General features: G+C 45.4%; 1 protein-coding gene across 1 annotated transcript in view; it reads right to left on the bottom strand.

Annotated features, from left to right (window-relative positions):
• Positions 1–24,189, bottom strand: part of CMKLR1 (chemerin chemokine-like receptor 1) — a 356,209-nt gene that overhangs the window by 199,177 nt on the left and 132,843 nt on the right. Inside the window, exon 2 of the mRNA XM_044275813.1 lies at positions 3,486–3,587. The gene's annotated coding sequence lies outside the window, so the exon portion shown is untranslated. The remainder of the gene's footprint in view (positions 1–3,485; positions 3,588–24,189) is intronic.

Here is a 24,189-nt window from a genome sequence, read left to right on the forward strand (position 1 = left end):
ATGTGCCCACCTTACTTCCTGCACTGGAGCGTGATAGGAAGATGCGCGAGTACAAGCGCACGTTGGTAGACGTGCTACTGAGAGAATTCCCAAATGTCACAGGGGAACAAGTGGAAGCCCAAGGCCAAGGCAGAGGAGGAGCAAGAGGTCGCCAAGGCAGCTGTGTCACGGCCAGCTCCTCTGAGGGCAGGGTTAGCATGGCAGAGATGTGGAAAAGTTTTGTCAACACGCCACAGCTAACTGCACCACCACCTGATACGCAACGTGTTAGCAGGAGGCAACATTTCACTAACATGGTGGAACAGTACGTGTGCACACCCCTCCACGTACTGACTGATGGTTCGGCCCCATTCAACTACTGGGTCTCTAAATTGTCCACGTGGCCAGAGCTAGCCTTTTATGCCTTGGAGGTGCTGGCCTGCCCGGCGGCCAGCGTTTTGTCTGAACGTGTATTCAGCACGGCAGGGGGTGTCATTACAGACAAACGCAGCCGCCTGTCTACAGCCAATGTGGACAAGCTGACGTTCATAAAAATGAACCAGGCATGGATCCCACAGGACCTGTCCGTCCCTTGTCCAGATTAGACATTAACTACCTCCCCTTAACCATACATTATTGTACTCTAGGGCACTTCCTCATTCAATCCTATTTTTATTTTCATTTTACCATTATATTGCGAGGCTACCCAAATTTGAATGAACCTCTCCTCTGTCTGGGTGCCGGGGCCTAAATATATGCCAATGGACTGTTCCAATGTTGGGTGACGTGAAGCCTGATTCTCTGCTATGACATGCAGACTAATTCTCTGCTGACATGAAGCCAGATTCTCTGTTATGGGACCTCTCTCCTCTGCCTGGGTGCTGGGCCTAAATTTATGAAAATGGACTCTTACAGTGGTGGGTGACGTGAAGCCTGATTCTCTGCTATGATATGAAAACTGATTCTCTGCTGACATGAAGCCAGATTGTCTGTTACGGGACCTCTCTCCTCTGCCTGGGTGCTGGGCCTAAATTTATGAAAATGGACTCTTACAGTGGTGGGTGACGTGAAGCCTGATTCTCTGCTATGATATGAAGACTGATTCTCTGCTGACATGAAGCCAGATTGTCTGTTACGGGACCTCTCTCCTCTGCCTGGGTGCTGGGCCTAAATATCTGACAATGGACTGTTGCATTGGTGGCTGACGTGAAGCCTGATTCTCTGCTATGATATGAAGACTGATTCTCTGCTGACATGAAGCCAGATTGTCTGTTACGGGACCTCTCTCCTCTGCCTGGGTGCTGGGCCTAAATTTATGAAAATGGACTCTTACAGTGGTGGGTGACGTGAAGCCTGATTCTCTGCTATGATATGAAGACTGATTCTCTGCTGACATGAAGCCAGATTGTCTGTTACGGGACCTCTCTCCTCTGCCTGGGTGCTGGGCCTAAATTTATGAAAATGGACTCTTACAGTGGTGGGTGACGTGAAGCCTGATTCTCTGCTATGATATGAAGACTGATTCTCTGCTGACATGAAGCCAGATTGTCTGTTACGGGACCTCTCTCCTCTGCCTGGGTGCTGGGCCTAAATATCTGACAATGGACTGTTGCATTGGTGGCTGACGTGAAGCCTGATTCTCTGCTATGACATGCAGACTGATTCTCTGCTGACATGAAGACAGATTCTCTGTTACGGGACCTCTCTCCTCTGCCTGGGTGCCGGGGCCTAAATATCTGAGAATGGACTGTTCCAGTGGTGGGTGACGTGAAGCCTGATTCTCTGCTATGATATGAAGACTGATTCTCTGCTGACATGAAGCCAGATTGTCTGTTACGGGACCTCTCTCCTCTGCCTGGGTGCTTGGCCTAAATTTATGACAATGGACTGTTGCAGTGGTGGCTGACGTGAAGCCTGATTCTCTGCTATGACATGCAGACTGATTCTCTGCTGACATGAAGCCAGATTCTCTGTTACGGGACCTCTCTCCTCTGCCTGGGTGCTGGGCCTAAATATATGCCAATGGACTGTTGCACTGGTGGCTGACGTGAAGCCTGATTGTCTGTTACGGGACCTCTCTCCAATTGATTTTGGTTAATTTTTATTTATTTAATTTTTATTTTAATTCATTTCCCTATCCACATTTGTTTGCAGGGGATTTACCTACATGTTGCTGCCTTTTGCAGCCCTCTAGCCCTTTCCTGGGCTGTTTTACAGCCTTTTTAGTACCGAAAAGTTCGGGTCCCCATTGACTTCAATGGGGTTCGGGTTCGGGACGAAGTTCGGATCGGGTTCGGATCCCGAACCCGAACATTTCCAGGAAGTTCGGCTGAACTTCTCGAACCCGAACATCCAGGTGTTCGCTCAACTCTAGTTCTGGGATCTTGTGAAAAACAGACAGAGGGATCACAGAAGGGCAACTAAAGTAATAACTGGAATGGCTGTATTATAGTACACAGGAAGATTATCAAAATAAGGGTTATTCGGTTTTAAAGAAAGACGACTGAGAGGAGATATAATAACTATGTATAAATATATCACAGGTCAGAACAGAGATCTTTCCCATCATCTATTTACCCCCAGGACTGTGACTGTGACCTGGGGACATCCTCTGTGTCTGGAGGAAAGAAGGTTTGTACACAAAGATAGAAGAGGATTCTTTACTGTAAGAGCAGTGAGACTATGGAACTCTCTGCCTGAGGAGGTGGTGATGGTGAACTCACTAAAAGAGTTTAAAAGGGGCATTGATGTATTTTTGGAGTGTAATATTATTACAGGTTTTAATTATTGTTTAGTTATTCCAATTGCCTGATTGGAGTCGGGAAGGAATACCCCTCACTGGGGTATTCCTCTGGATTAACTTGCAGGATAACAGGCTGATCTGGATGGACAGATGTATTTTTTCAGCTTTACAAACTATGGGACACATTTATTGAGACTGGCGTTTTAGACGCTGGTCTTAACAAAGTCCTGCTCTGGTGGTGGATCCAACTTAGTTATGAAGAGCTAAAGGCCTCTCCATAACTTCAGACGATCTTCCACCAGTTCTACATGTAAGAAAGCTTCTGAGCTGTCTTACATTTAGACAATTTTTTCCACCTAAAACAGGCGTAGAAAATGGTAATTGAGATGGGCTGGCCCGTCCTCTTCCCTGCCGACACCAAGCTCCTTTCTTAAATCTTTGCACTGCAATCTGCACCTGAAATATTTTTAATTTAGGTGTATTTCTGTTTTATAAATGACCCCCGAATTTACTATGTTATATAGAACTATTTTCTACGAAGCAAGCTCAGGACGCCTACCTAGTTAACATTGAAACAATTTGTAAAATGAAAATATCAAAGCCAAAGCTCTACCTTCTAACACCATGTCAATTTGAATGTAAAATTCTGCAACTGGTTCTCTTGACATCATTAGCATTATATTACGCGATTTTGTACTGTAAAACCTAAGTGGGGAGAAGATCACAGACAATGTGCAAAACTAAAACAGCAAGTGGTACTTACCAGATGTAGTTGTGCTGCGTGCACAACGGCTTGAAGTGCATGTAATGACAGTGAAGGTCCCTGCTGCTGCGTGCAGCCTCTCCAGGAACATGACACAGATACCTGATAATGAAGAAAACAAAGAAGGCTAAAAGTGGCGCTGCAAGGGATGAAGATCTTCCGAGATTTTTCCAAAAAATACTATAAGGTATCTATGATTTGTACTCTATTATAATTGCCACTTTTCACATCTTTGAGTAGAGATGAGCGAATTAAACCTAAATTTATTCTAAATCAGTCTGAATCTTTTGCAATTTGGTTTGGATGAATCTCTCAAAAATGATAGCTACCATTCAGGTCAGAAAACAGAGAAGATAGCATCTCCCACCAAAAGGAATCATGTTCTCAACTTTTTTCAGAAAAAAATACAAATAAAATAATAATAATCCAACAATACAATGTTTTATTAAACAGGTTGCTTTACTAATGTTGTCTTGGCATTAATAGGGGTTAGATACATTCCCAGGAGACCTCAGAGTGTCATACACAACATCTCACCGCTTTTGATTTGGGTCAAATTTATTTATATCTGAATTGAATCTGCTGAATGATTATTTGGAAGCAGAGCTGAAATGACCTGAAACAAATTTCAAGAAATATAATTGCTTATATCTATGAGTCAGGGCTCATGCACACAAACGTATTTTTTGTCTGTGTCCATTCCGTTTTGTTTGTGGCCCATAAGTGGAACCATTCATTTCAATGGGCCGCCAAAAAGAGGTAAATTACTCCATGCGCATTTCCTATCCGTAGGTCCGCAAGTCCGTTCCGCAAAAAATGTCCTATTCTTGTCCATTTTGTGTCACGGATGGTGTTGCAGGAAACTAGAAGTCACAAATAAAGATCCAACTGACTTGATCCCAAACTAAGGAACATATGGGTGAGCCCTATAAAAGCCCTAGAGCTCTCTCTGACTGCTCAGCCCATGCAAAGATCTTAATGATAGAAAATTGCATGTCCTTGTACATAGACTGAGTGACACCTGAAAACATTACAATAGTGAGGGGACACGACCACCGGCTCCCTGCACTTAATACGGAGGGAGTCAGGGTCACCTAGAATCAAGCCAACAGGAAAACACAAATAAAGGAAAAGACTTAACTGAGGAACCAGGTATAAGGATGAGTCGGCCAGCGCCCGCTTGATGCACGCCGCACGGGATAGGACCAATTCCACGTGTAAAAAATGAAGAATCCCAGCAGACGTGACTTGAATGTCCTCATGGACAAAATGAAATACGTAGCAGAGATTAAGCGACAACTCTCGGATCATGATACATACAAACTTTTGACCGGAGATCTGGTTTTCCGTATTAAAAGAAAAAATCCTGAAGACTGTTGATCACTTTGCTACTCTAGGTGTCTTTGATAAAAATATGTTTACCTTTTTGATCAATCAAACACCAATAACACCAGTTTTTTACGTGCTCCCTAAAGTCCATAAAACCTTGATTGACCCCTCAGGACGCCCGATAGTGGCTTCAGTGGGACCAATTCTATCACCATTGGCAATAGTGCTGGAAAAGATACTTACACCCCTTATAAAGGATACTCCATCCTTCTTAGCAGACATTTTCTCAGCACTATTGTCCAGTTAGGTCCTGTTCCACCAGAAAGTTTCTTGGTAACAATTGATGTGGTGAGCCTGTATACCTCCATTGAACACAGTGGAGGTATACAGGCAGTTAAGTCATTATTGGAAAAAAGTGAATATTCCCCTATTGAATGCAAATTTTTTATACAACTTCTCCATCTTGTCTTATATGAGAACTATTTTATGTTTGAAGACGCTTATTACATACAGAGGCGGGGGACCGCTTTGGGGTCGAACATGGCCCCGCCCTATGCAAATGCGTATATGTCGAAATTTGAGGATGATTTTGTATATAACACTGAGTGGTATTGTAACCACATTTTATTGTGGAAAAGATTTATCGACAATATTTTCTGCATATGGGCGGGGCCACGTGAGACCCTGGCGTCTTTCCTTTTTCATTTGAACCACGCGTGCACTGGTTTAGAATTTACGGTAACTTGTGATAACCACACAGTGAGTTTTTTCGATACAAGGGTAATTAAGGATCCGAAGGGTAACCTCTCCACTGATTTATTTAGAAAAGAGACCGACAGGAACAGTATCCTCCACTTTACCAGTGCCCCCCACCTTCTCTGAAAAGAGCAATTCCGAAGTCCCAGTATCAGAGGGTTAGACGGATCGTCTCTAATTCCTCTATACAGGGACTCAGAATTGAAGAAATGACCAAGAGGTTTGAAGAACGAGGGTACCCGTCATCAGTCCTAACAAAAACCTTGAGTGATCTAAATAACCCCCATAGTCCTGAAATAGTAAAAGATAAAACCCCAAGAGTGGAGTTGATCCATAAATACCATCCTTTTAATCAGACATTGGACAATATTATAAGGAAACACTGGCATCTGTTAGGAAAAGCGTATCCCCTGATTGATGAATTTAAAAATCCGCCCCTTATTTGTAACAAAAAAAAATTAAAAATTATAAGGATAAGTTAGTACGTGCGGATTTGGGGAGCATCAGAGGTACCCTGAAACAGTGTTCTGGCTACACAGTGGAAGGGCACTTTTCCGTGTCTGCACTGCTTTCAGTGCTCTAATATAATTAAAGGACCCAAAATCTATCACCCACATACTGGATGTATATACCCAGTGGATGGTTTTTTCACTTGTGCGTCTGCTAATGCCATATACCTAATAAAATGTCCATGTGGGTTGTTATATATTGGAGAAACAATGCAGAGCATTAGAGATCGTATTGGAAAGCATAAGTCCGCTATTAGGACCAAGAACTTATTGTTACCCATTCCCTCCCATTTTGAAAAATTTAAACACACTATTGCTCAACTAAAATTCCAGGTCATAGAACGGGTCACCAGACCCAGATGGGGTGGTGACGTCAAGAAATTATTATTACGGCGGGAGGCTTACTGGATCCATACCCTGGACACCTTACACCCAAGGAGTCTTAACAGGGATTATGAAATTATGCATATCTGACTCCCTATCCTCACATCGAGGTGTGTGTATATATATCTGCACTCTGTAATGGACATTTATCTGTTGAAAAAGGCTGTCTAGCCGAAACGCGTCCTAGAATATGGGACATACTGTTACTTTGGAATAAATTCCTTATGAGCATTCAAAGTCACACCTGGTGGGATTCTTCATTTTTTAACTGAGGAACCAGCAGTTGCAGCATCTAGCAGTGAGCACAATTCAGGAAGTTGTATAAACCGTAAAGTGATGCAGTATGGGAGGGTATATAAATTGATGCAATCAGTGCAACTAGATGACAGCTGAGAGAGGGAAACGAGATGACAAAACTAAACCAAAACAAGAGAACCTCAAGCAAGAGGTACTGAAGAACGTCTGTCAGAGCTTCTCAGAGATCTGGCGGTGACAGTACCCCTCCTTCTACGAGTGGACTCCGGACACTCAGAGCACACCTTCTCAAGATGGGATCTATGGAAAGCACTGATGAGACGAGTGGCCTTAATGTCCGCCACTGGGACCCACATCCTCTCCTCAGGACCTTAACCCTCCCAATGAATGAGGTACTGGAGAGAACCGCGGATAATGCGAGAATCCACAATCCTAGAGACCTGAAATTCAATATTACCATCAACCACAATCGGAGGAGGAGGCAAAGAGGAGGGTACAGTGGGTTGGACATAAGGTTTTAATAGGGACTTGTGAAAAACATTATGGATCTTCCAAGTCTGAGGAAGATCAAGACGAAAGGCAATGGGATTGATGACGGACAAGATCTTGTAAGGCCCAATAAACTTAAGACCCAACTTCCAGGAGGGAACCTTCAATTTGATATTCTTAGTAGACAACCACACCAGATCATCCACATTCCACTCTTATCCACCACACGCTTATATCTCTCACTCATCCTCTTCAAATTACCCTGAATCTTTTGCCAAATAAATGACAAAGACGAGGAAAATCTCTCCTCATCAGGTAAACCAGAAGTCCCCCCTCCAGAGATTGTCCAAAACTGCGGATGAAACCCATATGCACCAAAAAATGGTGACTTATCCGAGAACTCCTGGCGACAGTTATTTAAAGCAAACTCAGCAAGGGACAAAAAAGAACACCAATCCTCCTGATTCTCAGTCACAAAACAGCGCAGATATGTCTCCAGATTCTGATTGACACGTTCTGTCTGGCCATTCGACTGCGGGTGAAAAGCAGAAGAGAATGACAACCGAACCCCCAAGCGAGAACAGAAGGCCTTCCAGAATATGGAAAGAAATTGCGTGCCCCTATCCGAGATTATGTCTGAAGGAATGCCATGCAGTTTGACAATGTGATCAACAAATGCCTGCGCCAGCGTTTTAGCATTGGGTAACCCAGGAAAAGGAATGAAATGCGCAATTTTGTTAAAACGGTCTACTACTACCAAAATCACAGTCTTCCCCGAGGAATGAAGCAGGTCAATAATGAAGTCCATGGACAGATGCGTCCAAGGACGGGAAGGAATGGGTAACGGGAGGAGAGGACCCGATGGCCGTGAATAAGGGACCTTGGCACGAGCGCAGGTCTCGCAGGCTGCCACAAAACCCTCAACCATCTTACGAAGAGCCAGCCACCAGAATCTCAGAGCAATGAGATCCACTGTGGCTCTGCTCCCCGGGTGTCCAGCAAGGACAGTATCGTGATGCTCCTTAAAAACCTTGAGTCGTAAAGCGAGAGGCACAAACAACCTCCCAGGAGGACAAAGATCAGGAGCCTCTGCCTGGGCTGCCTGAACCTCTGCCTCCAAATCAGGGTAAAGAGCAGAGACGACCACCCCTTCAGCCAAAATGGGACCCGGGTTCAAAGTTCCCCCCTCCTGGAAAACAACGTGACAGGGCATCGGCCTTCACATTTTTAACCCCAGGGCAGAACGTGACAACAAAATTAAACCTGGAAAAGAATAAAGACCATCTGGCCTGTCTCGGGTTCAGATGCTTGGCTGACTCCAAGTAGGCCAGATTCTTATGGTCGGTAAACACGGTAATAGGGTGTCTGGCTCCCTCTAGCCAATGGCGCCATTCCTCAAAAGCTAATTTGATGGCCAACAATTCCCTATCTCCCACATCGTAATTTCTCTCTGCGGGGAGAGTTTCTTTGAGAAAAAGGCACACAGTCGCCATTTGGCAGGAGAGGGACCCTGAGACAAGACCGCACCCACACCCACCTCAGAAGCATCCACCTCAACAATGAAAGGTAGAGAGACATCAAGTTGTACCAAGATGGGAGCGGAAGCAAAACTCTCTTTGATGCTAGAAAAGGCCTTACGCGCATCTACCGACCAGGGAGAAATTCAAAATGAACTTCCTGTAATAATTGGCAAAACCCAAAAAGCGCATCAGCGTCTTCTGATTCTTAGGAAGCTCCCAATCAAGTACAGCGCGGACCTTCTCAGGGTCCATGCGAAAACTAGAAGCGGAGAGAAGAGAACCCAGAAATTGAATTTCTGGAACCGCAAACACACATTTTTCCAGTTTAGCGTACAATTTATTCTCCCGCAGAATGAGCAGGACCTGACGTAGGTGGTCCCTATGAGTTTTGAAATCAGGAGAAAAAATCAAAATGTTATCTAGATACACTAGTACAAATTTCCCCATTACATGATAAAAAATGCTGTTCACAAAATGTTGGAAGACGGCTGGAGCATTCATCAAACCAAAAGGCATAACCAAATTCTCGAAGTGACCCTCAGGGGTATTGAAGGCCGTCTTCCATTCGTCCCCTTCCCTGACCCTGACCCTTCCCTGACCCTGACCAGGTTGTATGCCCCTCTTAAATCCAACTTAGAAAAAACTTTAGCTTTAACAATCTGGTTAAACAGGTCTGGGATCAGAGGAAGCGGATAAGGGTCACAAATTGTGATACTGTTCAGCTCCCTGAAATCCAGACATGGTCTTAAAGAACCATCTTTTTTCTTAACAAAAAAAAATAAAACTGCGGCAACAGGTGACTTCGAGGGTCAGATGTGTCCCTTTCTCAGGCTCTTAGAGATATACGTACGCATAGCGACCCTTTCAGGTTGGTAGAGATTGTATAAATGAGATTTAGGCAGCTTGGTGCCTGGGATGAGATTAATAGGGCAATCATACTCCCGATGAGGGGGCAGCTCCTGGACACCACTCTCTGAAAACACATCCGAAAATTCTGAGAGAAAAGATGGTACAGTCTTGGTGGAAACCTCTGAAAGAGACGCCAAGAGGCAATTCTCTGCGCAAAAGTCACTCCAACCATTTATTTGCCTTGTTTGCCAATCAATGGTGGGGTTATGTTTAGTGAGCCAGGGTAGTCCCAACACTAGAGGAGTAGGTTATCCGCTTAAGACGAAACATGACACATCCTCAACATGAGCATTACCCACAGTCAAACGGATATTGTGAACTATGCCCTTTAACGATTTTTGAGAAAGTGGAGCGGAATGGATAGCAAAAACAGGTATATCCTTTCCCAAAGTGCATACCTGGAAACCATGTGTTATAGCAAATTGACTTTCAATGAGATTGACAGCTGCTCCACTATCTACAAAAATCTCACAAATAATGTTCTTCCTCCCTAGCGCCACCCTGGACAAAACGGGAACTACAAGCAAATGGGAAACCTTCAATTTCTGCATCAACCTTGCCAATAGTAACAGATGGAATGTTTTTAGAGGATTTTTTTCTTTTTGTTTCTTTATTATTCTCAAAAAACTACCTGAATCTCCTAGAGGGGCATACATTTGCCAAATGATTTATACCTCCACAACAGAAACAAACCCTCCTCGATGAGCTAAAACCTCTATTATTAGAGGCAAGCAAACCCAGCTGCATGGGCTCCTCCTCAGAGGAGATTGAGAGAGACTGAGACCCCTGCGCACTGAATGAGACAGCCACACTGTCCTTGGACTGAATATGACAGGAAGGAGTGATCTCTCCTCTCTCTATAAGACGCCTGTCAATACAAACAGCCTGAGACATGACAGACTCCAAGGAGGCAGGTCTCTCATGAAAGGTAAATGCATCTTACAATCCCTCCAAAAAACCATGGCAAAATTGACTTCCGAGTACAGCATCGTTCCAACCAGAATCAGCTGCTCATCTCCGAAATTCTGAACAGTATATTTCTGCAGACTGTTTACCCTGGCACAAAAGACGCAGTCTAGATTCAGCCAGAGCAATACGATCCAGATCATCATATATCTGACCCAGGGCTACAAAAAACTAATCCACGGATTGGAGGGGCCATCCCCCCACCGGTAGTGAAAAGGCCCAAGACTGAGCGTTATCCCTGAGAAGCGAGATGATGATCCCCACCCTCTGCTCCTCATCACCAGAGGAACGGGGAAGCAGGCGAAAATGGAGTTTGCAAGCGTCTCTAAAATGAACGAAATTCTCACTACCCCCGGAGAACGTATCCGGAAGCGAGATCTTAGGCTCAGTACAAACTCCATGAACGCAAGCAGAACGGGTCACCTGAAACTGAGAGACATTTTTACGGAGATTTGCTAACTCCAGTGAAAGACCCTGCACGCGGTCAATCAAGGCTGAAACCGGATCCATGCTTAAGATGGTTTGGGCGGTTTATAATGTCACGGATGGTGTTGCAGGAAACTAGAAGTCACAAATAAAGATCCAACTGACTTGATCCCAAACTAAGGAACATATGGGTGAGCCCTATAAAAGCCCTAGAGCTCTCTCTGACTGCTCAGCCCATGCAAAGATCTTAATGATAGAAAATTGCATGCCCTCGTACCTAGACTGAGTGACACCTGAAAACCCTTCAATAGTGAGGGGACACGACCACCGGCTCCCTGCACTTAATACGGAGGGAGTCAGGGTCACCTAGAATCAAGCCAACAGGAAAACACAAATAAAGGAAAAGACTTAACTGAGGAACTAGCAGTTGCAGCATCTAGCAGTGAGCACAATCCAGGAAGTTGTATAAATCGCAAAGTGATGCAGTATGGGAGGGGATATAAAGGGATGCAATCAGAGCAACTAGATGACAGCTGAGAGAGGGAAACGAGATGACAAAACGAAACCGAAACAAAAGAACCTCAATCAAGAGGTACCGAAGAACGTCTGTGAGAGCTTGTCAGAGATCTGGCAGTAACATTTTGTGAACAAGGTCAGGCATTGTTACAATCGATCAACAAAAAACGGATGTAACATGGATGTCACACAGATGCCATCCATTTTTTTGTGGATTGCAAAATACATATGGTCGTGTGCATGAGCCCTCACTTTGAGTTTCTGTGACATTGCACTGATCGTTCTGTGCAAAATAATTGTATGAAAAACAGAATCTTAAAATACATAAAACTTTTTGGAATATGGACTTTGTTGCTGCTTTTCCACCCTTAAATAAAATAAGAGCTAGAAATGTTACAAATCATATTGACTGGTGTTTAATAATAAATACTCATAACATTTTCCTCCATGGTTAACCTTTTGGAACAATAGCAATTATAAGAGTGTGTCTTTTCGTTGTAAGCTGTAATATTTCTGTACTTCCCCTGTGTTTGTTTTGGAGACAGATACAATTGTCTTGCCAAAGCCAAAAATTAACTTCCTCTTACAATTATGCATCACTGTGAAACTGAAAACATGACCAAGTAAGGATTATTTTCAGCTCGGATATAAACCTGCTCACAATAGATGAGTGAAGTTTACAGAATTTTTGCTTCGTGAAGTATTACTTGGTCACGAAGTGCATCTTTGTAAGTAGCGGGCGCAATGACAGTGAACGGAGATTACGCCGCCCACATCATTGAACCCATCAGATGCATTCATCTGAGATAAAAAATTTGGGCTTTCAGGGGTAGTGATGGACGAACATCTGCCGGGACGGTTCGTGAACGCGATCGTGTGAACGCGATCAAATGTTCGCGAACCGCAAGTTCACGGCGGGTCCCATTCATTTTAATGGCAGGCGAACCTGAAAAACCTTCAGCTCATACAAATTGGATTCCAAAAAAGTTTGGACACTAAACAAATTGTAAATAAAAACTGAATGCAATGATGTGGAGATGGCAAATATCAATATTTTATTTGTAATAGAACGTAGATGACAAATCAAATGTTTAATCCGAGTAAATGTATAATTTTAAAGGAAAAATACGTTGATTCAAATTTTTACAGTGTCAACAAATCCCCCAAAAGTTGGGACAAGTAGAAATAAGAGGCTGGAAAAAGTAAATTTGAGCATAACGAAGAGCTGGAAGACCAATTAACACTAATTAGGTCAATTGGCAACATGATTGGGTATAAAAAGAGCTTCTCAGAGTGGCAGTGTCTCTCAGAAGCCAAGATGGGTAGAGGATCACCAATTCCCACAATGTTGCGCAGAAAGATAGTGGAGTAATATCAGAAAGGTGTTACCCAGTGAAAAATTGCAAAGACTTTGCATCTATCATCATCAACTGTGCATAACATCATCCGAAGATTCAGAGAATCTGGAACAATCTCTGTGCGTAAGGGTCAAGGCTGTAAAACCATACTGGATGCCCGTGATCTCTGGGCCAGGCGAACCGCAAGGCCATCTCTATTCAGGGGTTAATCGGTTAAACTAAGTAAATAAATAAATACTCACTGTAAGGGACTCTGCGGTTTTGGTTCCCTTGCGGGCAGATACGGTGGGGCGTCCGCATGGGCGCCGGAGGGGAGGGCCGCGGGGATCTCTGAGGCAGAATTGCCGGGCTGATGGCAATACGTCGCGGCCGGTCCTGCCTCTGGTGTCTCCTGCGGGTTCTGTTCCGGTGTCCATGCTGGCACAATCCCGTGCCGAGTCTGTTGGGTGTCCGTGTGCACCCCGAGGGGTTATTCGCAAAGGAATGCGCGGCTGAGTGTGCGTGCATCTTATGCGCTACGTCAGCCACTGGCAGGTAAAGCATCTGTGCGCAAATTCAAAGTTGATTAGGGATTTGCTGCACAGGTGCTAATGAGTAGGATCATCGCATGACCTATGAGGTTCTGACAAGCAGCACTCTGTGATTGGCCAGCAGGTGTTTAAAAGGTGATCTCCCTGGCTGACCAGTGCTCACTGTTGTCTCTACAACCTGGGAGTATGCTGGTTCAGATTCACTAAGTTTGTTCCATGCATGAACTCTGAGTGTCTCCATTTAGTGAATGCCTCTGGAAACCTCGTCTCTGCTCTACAGTTGCACCGTGTGTGGCCTCGGATCGGACCTTGGATACTTCAGTCTCATCCTTAGGTATTTGGTTTCACGGACTATTCTGTATGAACTTTAGCCTGGTCTGGCTTTTCTCTGACGTTTTCCCACAGAGGTTATTATTTGGACTACGTTATTTCTGTATGATTTCTGGCTTGGACTTTACTGCTGTGTTTTCAATAAATCCACGTTTGTTCAGATCTTTGCCTGGATGCTTGGGGTTCTGCAGCATTACACTCACCTTATCCATTTGAGCATGAAGAGGCTGCTGCAGCAATCTTGATTGAAGATCCCTCGTGAAATCTTGAGCGGTACGTGATGACAACATCAAGGTGGTCAGCATGGTGACATCATACGTCATCGTGTATGAGATTTTACCCTCATATAGATGAGGTGAGTATGATTATTTTTTTTACCACAATTTCAGGAAAAATTGATTTGTCACCATGAAGCACGAGGAAATTCAGCTTCACAGCGAATCAAATTTTCTCTGAAATTCGGATTAAAGTCCAGTTCGGATACTTTGATTTGGTTAACACTTCTGCTCACTGCACATATGGCTTGTTTTGAAAACAATATACTATATATGCTATAGTAAATATAGTGATGGCATGGCCGGATGCCGAGCAGAGAGGACGCATAGAGGAAGCCGAGCAGAGAAGATGCATAGGAGAGGAGTTCCGCACCAAGCACTCACAGTGGTTCATACAACTAAACACAGAAGAGGCTAAATAGAGCAAAAATCACCACAAAGCAACCAGGACTAACTACCATCATGACCAGAGGGAAAAAAAGGTGCGACGCCCTCTAAACTTACTGCCTTTTTCTATCCAGCGCAAGCAAGCTCACAAGATGGTGCCAATTCCCGCCATTCAGACGGCGCATCGCCAGCCAAGTTCACTCACAGCACTTCTCCTTCCAGGAAGTCTCAGAGAGCCCTGATGAATCATCATCACCTCTCATATGAATATGAAAGCGATCCTCTAACAGTGAGTATTGCTGTATCTCCTATTATCTCTGAACGAAGGGATATCCAGAAAAGCACGCCATCCATACAAATCCCCCTACATGAAATTAAAGCTATGTTTAAAGAGCTAAGAAATTCCATCCACCATGACATAAAGGAAGCTGTAGCGGCAATACATGCAGATGTAGAGGCAATTGAGGAACGTACAACACATCCAGAAGATAAAATGGATGAATTTGTTGTAGCTCATAACATCTTGGTGGACACTAGTAATGCAATAGAAGATTAAAACTAGCTGACCTGGAAGATCGATCCAGCAGAAATAACATTCACTTCAGAAACATTCCTGAAACAATAATAGATTCTCAACTTCAAAAATTTCTAAAATACCTATTTGTGGCTTTAGTACCTTATTTATCAAATAAAGATCTAGTTATCGATAGGGCCTACAGGGTCCCCAAACCCAAAACCATACCTTCTCAACTTTCTTGTGATGTTCTGGCCAGAATCCATTACTATCATTAGAGTTGAGCGAACACCTGGATGTTCGTGTTCGAGAAGTTTGGCCGAACTTCCCGGAAATGTTCGGGTTCTGGATCCGAACCTGACCCGAACTTCGTCCCGAACCCGAACCCCATTGAAGTCAATGGGGACCCGAACTTTTCGGAACTAGAAAGGCTGTAAAATAGCCCAGGAAAGGGCTAGAGGGCTGCAAAAGGCAGCAAAATGTAGTTAAATCCCCTGCAAACAAAAGTGGATAGGGAAATGAATTAAAATTAAAATAAAATAAATAAAAATTAAACAATATCAATTGGAGAGAGGTCCCATAGCAGAGAATCTGGCTTCATGTCAGCAGAGAATCAGTCTTCATGTCATAGCAGAGAATCATGCTTTGCATCACCCACCACTGTAACAGTCCATTGTCAGATATTTAGGCCCTGGCACCCAGGCAGAGGAGAGAGGTTCCATAACAGAGATTCAGGCTTCATGTCAGCAGAGAATCAGTCTTCATGTCATAGCAGAGAATCAGGCTTCACGTCACCCACCACTGGAACAGTCCATTGTCAGATATTTAGGCCCCGGCACCCAGGCAGAGGAGAGAGGTCCCATAACAGAGAATCAGGCTTCATGTCAGCAGAGAATCAGTCTTCATGTCATAAGAGAGAATCATGCTTCACGTAACCCACTACTGTAACAGTCCATTGTCAGATATTTAGGCCCTGGCACCCAGGCAGAGGAGAGAGGTCCCATAACAGAGAATCTGGCTTCATGTCAGCAGAGAATCAGTCGTCATGTCAAAGCAGAGAATCAGGCTTCACGTCACCCAACACTGGAACAGTCCATTGTCAGATATTTAGGCCCAGGCACCCAGGCAGAGGAGAGAGGTCCCATAACAGAGATTCAGGCTTCATGTCAGCAGAGAATCAGTCTTCATGTCATAGCAGAGAATCATGCTTCACGTCACCCACCACTGTAACAGTCCATTGTTAGATATTTAGGCCCTGGCACCCAGGCAAAGGAGAGAGGTCCCATAACAGACAATCTGGCTTCATGTCAGCAGAGAATCAGTCTTCAGGTCATAGCAGAGAATCAGGCTTCATGTCACCCAACACTGGAACAGTCCATTGTCAGATATTTAGGCCCAGGCACCCAGGCAGAGGAGAGAGGTCCCATAACAGAAATTCAGGCTTCATGTCAGCAGAGAATCAGTCTTCATGTCATAGCAGAGAATCATGCTTCGCATCACCCACCACTGTAACAGTCCATTGTCAGATATTTAGGCCCTGGCACCCAGGCAGAGGAGAGAGGTCCCATAACAGAGATTCAGGTTTCATTTCATCAGAGAATCAGTCTTCATGTCATAGCAGAGAATCAGGCTTCACGTCAGCCAAAACTGGAACAGTCCATTGTCATATATTTAGGCCCCGGCTCCCAGACAGAGGAGAGAGGTCCCATAGCAGAGATTCAGGCTTCATGTCAGCAGAGAATCAGTCTTCATGTCATAGCAGAAAATCAGGCTTCACGTCAGCCAAAACTGGAACAGTCCATTGTCATATATTTAGGCCCCGGCACCCAGACAGAGGAGAGAGGTCCCATAACAGAGATTCAGGCTTCATGTCAGCAGAGAATCAGTCTTCATGTCATAGCAGAGAATCAGGCTTCACTTCAGCTAAAACTGGAACAGTCCATTGTCATATATTTAGGCCCCGGCACCCAGACAGAGGAGAGAGGTCCCATAACAGAGATTCAGGCTTCATGTCAGCAGAGAAACAGTCTTCATGTCATAGCAGAGAATCAGGCTTCACGTCAGCCAAAACTGGAACAGTCCATTGTCATATATTTAGGCCCCGTCACCCAGACAGAGGAGAGAGGTCCCATAACAGAGAATCAGTCTTCATGTCATAGCAGAGAATCAGGCTTCACGTCCGCCAAAACTGGTACAGTCCATTGTCATATATTTAGGCTCCAGCACCCAGACAGAGGAGAGAGGTCCCATACCAGAGATCCAGGCTTCATGTCATAGCAGAGAATCATGCTTCATGTCACCCAACACTGGAACAGGCCACTGTCAGATATTTTTAGGCCCCGGCACCCAGACAGAGAAGAGGTTCATTCAACTTTGGGTTGCCCCGCAATAAAATGGTAAAATGAAAATAAAAATAGGATTGAATGAGGAAGTGCCCTGGAGTACAATAATATATGGTTAAGGGGAGTTGTTAGTGTTAGTTAATGTCTAATCTGCACAAGGGATGGACAGGTCCTGTGGGATCCATGCCTGGTTCATTTTTATGAACGTCAGCTTGTCCACATTAGCTGTAGACAGGCGACTGCGTTTGTCTGTAATGACGGCCCCTGCCGTGCTGAATACACGTTCAGACAAAACGCTGGCCGCCGGGCAGGCCAGCACCTCCAAGGCATAAAAGGCTAGCTTTGGCCACGTGGACAATTTGGAGACCCAGAAGATGAATGGGGCCGAACCATCAGTCAGTACGTGGAGGGGTGTGCACACGTACTGTTCCACCATGTTAGTGAAATGTTGCCTCCTGCTAACACGTTCCGTATCAGGTGGTGGTGCACTTAGCTGTGGCGTGTTGACAAAACTTTTCCACATCTCTGCCATGCTAACCCTGCCCACAGAGGAGCTGGCCGTGACACAGCTGCGTTGGCGACCTCTTGCTCCTCCTCTACCTTCGCCTTGGGCTTCCACTTGTTCCCCTGTGACATTTGGGAATGCTCTCAGTAGCGCGTCTACCAACGTGCGCTTGTACTCGCGCATCTTCCTATCACGCTCCAGTGCAGGAAGTAAGGTGGGCACATTGTCTTTGTACCATGGATCCAGCAGGGTGGCAACCCAGTAGTCCGCACACGTTAAAATGTGGGCAACTCTGCTGTCGTTGCGCAGGCACTGCAGCATGTAGTCGCTCATGTGTGCCAGGCTGCCCAGAGGTAAGGACAAGCTATCCTCTGAGGGAGGCGTATCGTCATCGTCCTGCGTTTCCCCCCAGCCACGCACCAGTGATGGGCCCGAGCTGCGTTGGGTGCCACCCCACTGTGACCATGCTTCATCCTCATCCTCCTCCACCTTCTCCTCATCCTCATCCTCCTCGTCCTCCAGTAGTGGGCCCTGGCTGGCCACATTTGTACCTGGCCTCTGCTGTTGCAAAAAACGTCCCTCTGAGTCACTTCTAAGAGACTGGCCTGAAAGTGCTAAAAATAACCCCTCTTCCTCCTTCTCCTCCTCCTGGGAGGAAAAATAACCTCCTCTTCCATCATCGCTCTAAGTGTTTTCTCAAGGAGACATAGAAGTGGTATTGCAACGTTGATAACGGCGTCATCACCACTGGCCATGTTGGTGGAGTACTCAAAACAGCGCAACAGGGCACACAGGTCTGGCATGGAGGCCCAGTCATTGGTGGTGAAGTGGTTCTGTTGCGCAGTGCGATGACCCGTTCGTGCTGCAGCTGAAACTCCACTATGGCCTGCTGCTGCTCGCACAGTCTGTCCAGCATGTGCAAGGTGGAGTTCCACCTGGTCGGTACGTCGCATATGAGGCGGTGAGCGGGAAGGCCGAAGTTACACTGTAGCGCAGACGGGCGAGCAGTGGCAGGATGTGAACGCCGGAAGCGCGAACAGACGGCCCGCACTTTATGCAGCAGCTCTGACATGTCGGGGAAGTTGTGAATGAACTTCTGCACCACCAAATTCAGCACATGCGCCAGGCAAGGGATGTGCGTCAAACCAGCTAGTCCCAGAGCTGCAACGAGATTTCGCCCATTATCGCACACCACCAGGCCGGGCTTCAGGCTCACCGGCAGCAACCACTCATCGATCTGTTGTTCTATACCCCGCCACAACTCCTGTGCGGTGTGGGGCCTGTCCCCCAAACATATGAGTTTCAGAAAGGCCTGCTGACGTTTACCCTGGGCTGTGCTGAAGTTGGTGGTGAAGGTGTGTGGCTGACTGGATGAGCAGGTGGAAGAAGAGGAGGAGGAAGCCGAGTAGGAGGAGGAGGCAACAGAAGGCAAAGAATGTTGCCCTGCGATCCTTGGCGGCGGAAGGACGTGCGCCAAACAGCTCTCCGCCTGGGGCCCAGCTGCCACTACATTTACCCAGTGTGCAGTTAGGGAGATATAGCGTCCCTGGCCGTGCTTACTGGTTCACCTATCTGTGGTTAAGTGGACCTTGCCACAGATGGCGTTACGCAGTGCATACTTGATTTTATCGGATACTTGGTTGTGCAGGGAAGGCACGGCTCTCTTGGAGAAGTATTACCGGCTGGGAACAACATACTGTGGGACAGCAAGCGACATTAGTTGTTTGAAGCTGTCTGTGTCCACCAGCCTAAATGACAGCATTTCATAGGCTAGTAGTTTCAAAATGCTGGCGTTCAGGGCCAGGGATCAAGGGTGGCTAGGTGGGAATTTACGCTTTCTCTCAAATGTTTGTGAGATGGAGAGCTGAACGCTGCCGTGTGACATGGTTGAGATGCTTGGTGACGGAGGTGGTGGTGTTGGTGGTACATCCCCTGTTTTCTTGTCGGCAGGTGCCAACGTTCCTCCAGAGGCGGAGGAAGAGGCCGAGGCGGCAGCAGCAGAAGAGGCCGAGGCGGCAGCAGCAGAAGAGGTAGCAGGGGGAGCCTGAGTGACTTCCTTGTTTTTAAGGTGTTTACTCCACTGCAGTTCATGCTTTGCATGCAGGTGCCTGGTCATGCAGGTTGTGCTAAGGTTCAGAACGTTAATGCCTCGCTTCAGGCTCTGATGGCACAGCGTGCAAACCACTCGGGTTTTGTCGTCAGCACATTGTTTGAAGAAGTGCCATGGCAGGGAACTCCTTGAAGCTGCCTTTGGGGTGCTCGGTCCCAGATGGCAGCGGTCAGTAGCAGGCGGAGTCTCTTGGCAGCGGATGTTCTGCTTTTGCCCACTGCTCCCTCTTTTGCTACGCTGTTGGCTCGGTCTCACCACTGCCTCTTCCTCCGAACTGTGAAAGTCAGTGGCACGACCTTCATTCCATGTGGGGTCTAGGACCTCATCGTCCCCTGCATCGTCTTCCACCCAGTCTTTCTCCCTGACCTCCTGTTCAGTCTGCACACTGCAGAAAGACGCAGCAGTTGGCACCTGTGTTTCGTCATCATCAGAGACGTGCTGAGGTGGTATTCACATGTCCTCATCATCAGGAAACATAAGTCTTTGTGCGTCAGTGCATTCTATGTCTTCCACCGCTGGGGAAGGGCTAGGTGGATGCCCTTGGGAAACCCTGCCAGCAGAGTCTTCAAACAGCATAAGAGACTGCTGCATAACTTGAGGCTCCCTGTTTCCCTGTTATGCATGGGGGTGATGTGACAGACTGATGGGCTTGGTTTTCAGGCGCCATCTGTGCACTTTCTGCAGACGACTGGATGGGAGATAATGTGAACGTGCTGGATCCACTGTCGGCCACCCAATTGACTAATGCCTGTACCTGCTCAGGCCTTACCATCCTTAGAACGGCATTGGGCCCCACCAAAAGTCGCTTAAATTCTGGCGGCTACTGGGACCTGAGGTAGTTGGTACACTAGGACGTGTGGCTGTGGCAGAACAGCCACGTCCTCTCCTAGCACCAGAGGGTCCACTAACACTACCACGACCATGTCCGCGTCCCTTACTAGATGTTTTCGTCATTGTTACCGTTCACCACAATTAGAAAAATATTATTTGGCCCAATGTATTGAATTCAAATTCAGGACGTTTTTTACAGACACCTAACACTATCTGGCTATCTATTTAGGTACCGTATTACACTAATACAGGCACAGCAGTAATGACAGTTTTAGCTGAATATAAATTTGAGGTCTATTATTTAGGCGCTGGGTATACGTTTACAGACAGAATTAGACTTGGAAATGTACAGTAGCGTGTGTGTGAAGTTATTGAGAATGACCCTATCAGCAACTTGAATCTAGTATACCTTTTTAGGGTTAGATTTAAAGTAGGCCTGATATAGCAGAAACCACTAATTTAGAGAATTGCTAAATTGGGAATTGTATTTCAACCCAGAACAAAAACTGTGCTTTGACGGACCCAAAATAACTTGACCAGCTTCAGCAATAACCACAGATTTAGATGAATATAAACTTGAGGCCTATTATTTAGGCGCTGGGTGACAGGTATACGTTTACAGACAGAATTAGACTTGGAAATGCAGAGTAGCGTGTGTGTGAAGTTATTGAGAATGACCCTATCAGCACCTTGAATCTAATATACCCTTTTAGGGATAGATTTAAAGTAGGCATGATACAGCAGAAACCACTAATTTAGAGAATTGCTAAGTTGGGAATTGTATTTCAACACAGATCAAAAACTGTGCTTTGACGGACCCAAAATAACTTGACCAGCCTCAGCAATAACCACAGATTTAGATGAATATAAATTTGAGGCCTATTATTTAGGCGCTAGGTGACAGGTATACGTTTACAGACAGAATTAGACTTGGAAATGCACAGTAGCGTGTGTGTGAAGTTATTGAGAATGACCCTATCAGCACCTTGAATCTAATATACCCTTTTAATGAATAGATTTAAAGTAGCCCTGATACAGCAGAAACCACTAATTTAGGAAATTGCTAAGTTGGGAATTGTATTTCAACCCAGAACAAAAATATATCCTTTGCCAGACAGCAGACAGTATTACAATTTGCTGGCCACAGCTGAAACACCAGATTTAGGGTACTGCTATTTTGGCAATTGTATTTCACCCCTCAATAAAATAGAAAGCACAGCCAAGCCCCTGATGTAGGATATAGCCAAAAAATAACCACACTATTGATGGTTAAATGGACTTGGTGACAGCTTGCCCCTGATGTAGGATATAGCCAAAAAATAACCACACTATTGATGGTTAAAAGGACTTGGTGACAGCTTGCCCCTGATGTAGGATATAGCCAAAAAATAACCACACTATTGATGGTTAAATGCACTTGGTGACAGCTTGACCCTGATGTAGGATATAGCCAAAAAATAACCACACTATTGATGGTTAAATGGACTTGGTGACAGCTTGCCCCTGATGTAGGATATAGCCCAAAAATAACCACACTATCGATGGTTAAATGGACTTGGTGACAGCTTGCCCCCGTATGTAGGATATAGCCAAATAATAACCACACTATTGATGGTTAAATGAACTTGGTGGCAGCTTGTGCTGGCGCACCACAAGACACAAAATGGCCGCCGATCACCCCAGAAAAAAGTGACTGAAAAACGCTCTGGGCAGCCTAAAAACAGTGAGCAATTGAATAGCAGCAGTTCAATGATGCACAGCTGTAGATCGATCACTGACTTAAGTGTTTTGGAGGAGTTAATCACTGCCTAATCTCGCCCTAACAGTCACAGCTGCAACCTCTCCCTACACTGTTCAGAGCAGAGTGATGTGCGGCGCTACGTGACTCCAGCTTAAATAGAGGCTGGGTCACATGCTGCACTGGCCAATCATAGCCATGCCAATAGTAGGCATGGCTGTGACGGCCTCTTGGGGCAAGTAGTATGACGCTTGTTGATTGGCTGCTTTGCAGCCTTTCAAAAAGCGCCAAGAAAGCGACGAACACCGAACCCGAACCCGGACTTTTATGAAAATGTTCGGGTTCGGGAACGTGTCACGGACACCCCAAAATTCGGTACGAACCCGAACTATACAGTTCGAGTTCGCTCATTCCTAACTATCATGTAAAAGAGGCGCTACTGAAAGTAGCTGGCCAAAAAACTCAGTACCAGAACGTTTTCAGCAAATATCTTTATTTTTAGATTTGTCCCCTGCTACACTGTCAAGGAGGAGAGAATTCTCAAATTATACAAAAATACTGAGGCACCATAACATTCCATACAAATGGGGTTTTCCCACTAAAACTGATTGTATGCATGAATGGATCTCCACATACATTTCTCACCCCAAAAGATGCAGAAACAACCATCAAAACATGGGCCCTCGAAATCCTAGGAGAAGGCGACAACAAGCTATCTAAATCTCCTCCTAAGAACAAACCTACCCCACTTTCCTAAGAGTAGACAAAAGTGGGATCATAATCACCTAGAAGCTGAATGTACTTTATATCTCTCCTCTATCTGTGAACTCAAATAAAGCCTTTAGGCAATTGCTTGGTGCACAAAAGTGCCTCAAGAGTTATGTGACCATAACACACCTGTTTTTCTCTTTAACTGAAGCTCTTTATCCACCGTTTCACGCTTCCCGCCATATAACGAGGACATTTTATATGAGTATCCCTTGTTTTGTTATTTGGACTCTGTTGTTTTGCTTTTTTCTTATTATTATTTTTTCTCAGGACAACAGTTGGGTTCTGATCCTTCAATCAACTATCCAGCCTCTGGGAATCACCCAGTCAAGACAACTGAAGATCAACAATATTAAGCCACATCTGGAAATCTTTACTGTAATATACTGGAAGTATCAACTTCTTACTTATGTACTCTTGAAGTAAGCAGCCTTGCAGGGTGAGGAGAATGGTGAGGTCACAGGGGTAGTTACTAACCGAGGGTGGTTATAGTACTCACAGTCTTTTATATACCCTGGGCAGACGTACAGCAGTGAAGGAGAGGCTGGCACAGGGGTCCTTTGGGGCACTCTCTGTGTATAGGGACCCGGCCTGATGGTAGGTGAGGTGCTCTGGATGTTGCAGGTTTTTAACGTGCCGGTGGCAAGATCCCTTTAAGTTTGTGACGCCGGTAATGGTGGCACACCGATTTATTGTAGGAATAATTGAGGAACACAATGTTGTGGTGAACCAAAACTTCCTCTACTGAAACAGTTCAATTATTTACAGTTCTTTAGTTGGTTCCCAAAATAAAAGGTATGTCACAGGCAGGCTTTACATCAAATGGCAGGCACACTGTTCTTGCAAGATACTCAGAGGGTAAAACACTTACAGATCAGGCTGTACTTTTCCTCCGATTCCTGTCTGTCTTTATACCAAGGCCCGTATGCCCTATAGCTGGCTTTATCCTTGGTTAGG

Source organism: Bufo gargarizans, chromosome 1, assembly GCF_014858855.1.
Source record: "Bufo gargarizans isolate SCDJY-AF-19 chromosome 1, ASM1485885v1, whole genome shotgun sequence".
In the NCBI taxonomy this organism is placed as follows: domain Eukaryota; kingdom Metazoa; phylum Chordata; class Amphibia; order Anura; family Bufonidae; genus Bufo; species Bufo gargarizans.